Below are 6,516 nucleotides of genomic sequence, written 5' to 3' on the forward strand. Positions count from 1 at the left end.
GAGAGAGAGAGAGTGTGTAACATGCTTTGCACTACAAAGCAGCTTTTCCATATGGGTTGGGATCATTTGGTTGATAGTCGTTAGGTCGACACCATTAGGTCGACATGTTATGGTTCCTTAAGTTAGCAATTATTTTTACAGTCCATGTCATGCACTTACGGTCTTTACCTTTTGGTATCCTTTTATCAGGGACAAATTTAATTATGTTTGACATTCTTTTTCAGTAGTGTTCTATACAACACCAGTGAGTAATCAGCCTCAAAGAAAAAAAATATTTAAAATGTTTTTCTGTAGCTCTTAAAAAAAAAAAAAAAAAATATATATATAAATGTGTGTGTGTGTGTGTAGCATCTTGTATACAATGTTAGAGTAAGTTTTATTTATATAGCGCACTTTTTCCAACAGGACTCAAGGCGCTTTACAGACATTTAAAATAACAATGCACATACTGTAATACAAAGGGTTATCAGTACAAGGAACAAATAACAATGGCAGTACAGATATACATCTCACATATACATCACATGTACAGATATGCACTACATGCATTCTAATAAGGGATACGGACATGGGGAACATACTGTATTTACCAATTTTAATGCCATCTTTAGATATTGCTAGTGACAAGCAACAGTGCAAAAAAAGGGGTGTAGCATTGCTTTATGGGAAAGTGGTTAGGAGGCGTGGTCTCATGGGTTAGGGAAGTCTGGGAGGAGCAGGCTGGCCCAAATTTAAAAATGTAAAGAGATGATGTTGCCCATACCAACCAATAAGATCATGTCTATCATTTTCTAGGGTGCAATACAGAATTGACAGACACAATCTGATTGGTTGATATGCGCAACTCTCAACTCGGTACTTGTGTATTATAGCGGCGCCCCCGATGTGCATTGCGCAATGTTTTCATCGCGTCGCATTGCATGCCATGCGATGCGACGCGATGTTTGCCCCCTATGCGATGAAAAATCATATAAGCACCATAAAGGGTGCTTTTAAGCACCCTAATGGGTGCTTACAATGTGAAATGCACCCCCACGCCACCCCCCTCTATAAACGTGAACCCGAAGCGTGGCGAGGGGCAGCGCTACGCGTCTCCGACCTTTTCATATCCCCACTATCCACGTCGGCGTGGAGTTGAGAATAGAAAGTGTGGCGAGCGCAGCGAGCCACCGAGCCCGAAGCGTGTCGAGCGCAGCGAGCCCCGCGAGGGGACGCGGATACCTTCACAGGTATCCGCGTCCCCTCACAGGCTTCACAGGTGTCCGCGTCCCCTCGCCACGCTTCGGGCTCGGTGGCACGCTGCGCTCGCCACACTTTCTATTCTCAACTCCACACCGACGTGGATAGTGGGGGTATGAAAAGGTCGGAGGACGCGTACCGCCGCCCCTCGTGGGCTCGCTGCGCTCGCCATGCTTCGGGTTCACGTTTATAGTGGGGGGGGTGGCGTGGGGGGTGCATTTCACATTGTTTAATCGCATCGCATTGTATTGTATGGCATTGTATGCCATGTACAATGTCATACAATTTTAAAATTGTATGCCATTATACAGTATCGCGCGATATCGCGTTGCATCGCATACCATCGCATGCCTTATGGTATGCGATGCGATGGGCGCCGCCAAAATACACAAGTACCCTCAACTCTTTTCATTTTTAGAAGCATTAGTAAATGTACCCCTTAATATTTGTGAGTATCCCCCCAAAATGAATGATTTCAGGGGATATGATGTAAATATTGAATGATAAATACACCCACTAGTGAAAAAAAAAAAATAGCAAGTGCTATAGTGTAACCATGCCTAAATGCAAATCTTATCGACACAAGAGATATAACCTGTACTATACTGTAACATGCCTAGATCTTACTTGCCAACCCTCCTGGAATGAGTGGGAGGATCCTGGAAATTGGTTGATGCTCCCATCCCCCTTCAAAGTAAAATGTATTAGAATTCTAGTAAATCAGGTGGTAACTCTCTATAATGCAGCATATGACATAATCAGTTTGTAAAGAAAATTCTGTAAACAGAGCAAAATATACTGTACAAAACACTGTAGCCAGCACAAATCGCTATGGTTGCCCTATTGGTGTATTACTGTACGTCATCCCTCATCCAATGGGAGTATTTTATCTCACTGTTCTTATTATTTCAATGTTTCTGGTGTGGAGCAATATTGTTGCAATGTACGTAACTAGGAGCTAAGAATTTCATGACAAAAGACCCTTTGTAAGCAAATGTCCTGTTATTTAGCAGTGCACCAAAAGAGGAAACGCAATTCTATCAAACTATAGGTGCAATAAAGTACAAGAGAAAATGTTTTTACTTGTATTTTTTTATTTTGTTTTCATGTCTATAGAGAAGATACACTGATTATTTTGTAATTCACAAAGGATATGTTTTAACATCTCATCTGAATAAACTACACCATAACTATTGCTTGTGTCTGCTCCAATTGCTTGGAATCTGAAAAGATATTTAGTTCTATGTAAAGCCACAAATGGTAATTTTAATTCTGGGAATATGGTTTACTGAATAGAGCCAAAGTATTCTAGCCAGGAAACGTTATTATAATTTTTTTTATCTTAAGAATTAATTTGTGAGAATGTGGCAACCCCTTTGTTGGTATTGTAATGTCACTGTGCATGCTAGTATTGTTTGATGCTCTATTATGAGTATAATTTCATTCTATCGTGAATATTTGACAAAAACATCTGTTAAAAATGAATATTCATTCATTTCACAAAAGGACTAACTAGCAAATTTTCAAAGCAACCACCAACACTTTCCTGCCTCTCAGTATATGTAGCACACCATAGGAATGCAATAAAGGGGAAAAAACAGGCTTAGCCAAGGCAATGCTGTTTTGTATCTCTCCCAGAATTGAATCATCTGCACACAATATATCTTGTCTTATTAAATATCACATTTGCTTTATACCAGTGGTAGCCAACCCTAGCCATCGAGAGCTACCAACAGTTCACATTTTCCAGACAACCTAGCTGCTGCACAGCTACACTCATTAATCACTGACACATTTTAAAAGATACACAGATGGAGCTAATTAGCTCACTTGTGATTCTGTGAGGAGACCTGCAAAACATGCACTGTTGGTAGCTCTTGAGGACTAGGGTTGGCTACCCCAGCTTTATACTGTCCCAGTTATCATCTTTGTTCTAAACTCATACTTCTGCAAAGGTCTGTACTTACTGGAATTTGTATATCCTCCACCACTTCAATCAGGTGTGCTGTGCCTTGCTTTGCTGGGTTCTCACAATGAAGATTATACTGGACTCCTGTCCAGTGGTTTGCAACTACTTCATTATAAATAGTATATAGAAATTTTAATTCTAGACAAAAAGTTAATGATTTGATGTATTTCACAATCCCCAAATCCATATTTTGGTATTTCATATAAAAAAAAGTAATGTCTAGGACCTCTGTAACAAATCTAGTTACTTTCTCCACTACACTGAATATTTCCATATAATAGGACTCCCAAGTTCTGACAAGTCTCCATATGTGACAGACAAGCTATAAAACGTAGCCTTATCTGTGACCATCTAGCCCATTTGCAGCTCTGGGATAGCCTTGCATATCTCCTGGACCTTGGCCATATTTAATGCCTGTTAAAGCATTTAGGTCACTGCTACCTTTCTGATTTTACTCCCTGTGAAGCTTTCACTTCTTTACTGATGTCGATGAGACATATTTGATCCCTACCATGGGATCCTTTTCATTTTTTCAGCTATAAAACATTTTTTTTCACACTATCCAGAGTCTATAGGGCAGCCTTCAATATATTGTCCTTGAATCCGTGTGCTTGCTCAAATTCCATTCCAACGAACTGCTGTCATAGAGTAAAGGCCCCCATACACTATGCGATTTTGGGACGATTTCATCCGATTTCGGCACTTTGTGCCGATAATCGGGTGAAATCGGCCCAAAATCGTAGGTGTGTGATATCTGATCCGATCCGATGCGCGGTCCCGTGCGCATCGGACCGGATCAGGGAGGTCGGACGGTCTGTACATACGATCACGTCCGACCTCCCTGTATGCATATGCCTGCCACCTGACAGGCATATGCATGCAGACCCCGGGGCAGCGGGTCCCTGAGCACCGGCGAGTGCTGCTGACTGACCTGGCCGGGCGGTGGTGGGGGCGGGCGGCGGGTGCGGTGAGCGCTGCTGACCTGGCCGGGCAGTGTACTTACACATAGCAGCAGCGGGGACGGGCAGCGCAGTGGCGGCTATTATATTTTTAAAATACTTGTCAAATGACCGGCCGCTCTCTGATTGGCCGGAGAGCTCTCAGCCAATCAGAGAGCGGCCGGTCATTTGACAAGTATTTTAAAAATATAATAGCCGCCACTGCGCTGCCCGTCCCTGCTGCTGCTATGTGTAAGTACACTGCCCGGCCAGGTCAGCAGCGCTCACCGCACCCGCTGCCCACCCCCACCACCACCGCTGCCCGCCCCCACTACTCCTCACCGCCCTGCAGCTATCTATCTATCTATCTATATATACATATATCTAGATATATATATATATATATATATATATATATATATATATATATATATATATATATATATATATAGGGTTGATCTTGGTGTTTTGGAAAATAAAATAAAATCTTTCTTCAAAAGAATTACCTGGAGTATATTATTATTATTACTATTTTATTATTCTTTTATTGTATGGACATTACAGTTAAAGGGCGCTGAAGACACTATTGTGGGTGTGTTGAAGTATTTCAATCCTACTAGTAGGGTACTGAGTGTCTACAGCGACCAATATACGTTTTTAGATATAGCGAAATATTGGAGATTTTGTGTTGTATATACAGATGGAGCAGGTCTCATCATTGCAGGGGATGGCGATGGCGACGCCAGCCGCCATCCCCCGCCACCCGCCATCTGTACAGCGAAAGGGGACACGCGCGTGTCCCCTTCCGACGGCGCTTCCCCCGGGTTACCGCCGGCTTGTCGGCAGTCACCCGGGGTCCCCTCCGCCTCCCCGCAGCCCCCCCCCTAACCCTGTCCGTCTCCCTGAAGCGGAGACGGACAGGGTTCCCGTCGCCCCGCCGACGGAAACTGAGACGCGCATGCGCGTGAGACGCACACGCGTCTCAGTCAGAGGGCCAGCCGGGATGCTGGCGGATCCCCAGCGGTGATGTTCTGGCGATTCGCCAGCAAAGAAGAGCCCGGCCCATCTGTATATATATATAGGTCCAGGATTCGGCACTCACTTGTAATGGATCACAGTGCCCGGTGCCTTCCAAAGAGTAATAAACAGTGTGTAGAGGCAGCGGCGGCACTCGCAGAGAATAAATTCACAAACACCAATAATTGAGGATTAACGTTTCAATTCGACTAGAATTTTCATCAGAAGCATACAAATAATACAGACACCATACCTTAAATACCCCCGGTATCCCCACCCGTTACCTGAAGCTGGTTGTCTTCCTGCTTCCGTCCACGCTGACGTACACGTGGGTGCTCCGGCGCACCCCCTGTGATGTCACCAGTGTCTCACAGTTGCTAGGTGATCAGCCGCTGGTTTGAGAGAAAATACAGAAACAAATATAAACAGCATGAAATACAAGTACAGCATTAATAACATTTCTAAGAAGCAGTTCGGGCTTAATTGCTCATTTAGTCCATGTGGGCTAACGGTATTAAGTAAATAAATCCATTTAGCTTATTTTTGTAACAAGGACGATCACCACCACGAATAGACCAGGGCACTCCATCTATAATTTTGTAACGACTGATATATATATCCACACTTGCACCTTGACAAAGGGGTGACAAAGACCCCGAAACGTTGGTCCGTTTTTGAATACACGCTTTAAAAGAAAACCCGTCTGAGTGCCGCCTTATTTACCTTTCTACATATTTAATCCAGAGGGCACCAGGGTAGTTGGACCCAGCTGGGGGAGTGCCAGGCCATCACCTGAAGCTATCTATCTATATCTATATGTAGAAAGCACTTACCCCCCTTGGTTGGAGAAGGATAGGAAACAGCACTCGAATGATAGGTATAGAAAAGGTGATTTTATTGTACAAACATGGTTGCACAGACAGACAGCTGTATACCTGACAACTGTTTCAACTGCACGCAAGCAGTTTTCATCAGAGGACTGCAGGCTTAAATGCTGGCTTAAATGCATTGATCAGTTCATGAACTAAATCTCCATTATTTATTAATATCAGTTAATTTAGTGAGTGCAGAGCCCCTACAATTTCTGTTTAAACAATGTGGTCGGAAGCCATAGGGCACCCCAAAACTAGGAAAGGTGAGTGCCGATGTTTAGTGTATATTGTTTATTAGATTCATTTTTTAATTAGTCTTATTGTGGTCACATTCTCTCATGCACCCTGTTTTAACCTATACTTCATAGCTTATGTTAACCATTTCCCTAGATGATTAGTGACAGGTGTGTTGGTAACTGCTCACCTTTAAAAGTATAGTCTGCTGTGAGCTTTAGACCAGATAGCATGCCTAGAATCAAAC

This window comes from Crinia signifera, chromosome 4, assembly GCF_055691185.1.
Source record: "Crinia signifera chromosome 4, ASM5569118v1, whole genome shotgun sequence".
Lineage (NCBI taxonomy): Eukaryota > Metazoa > Chordata > Amphibia > Anura > Myobatrachidae > Crinia > Crinia signifera.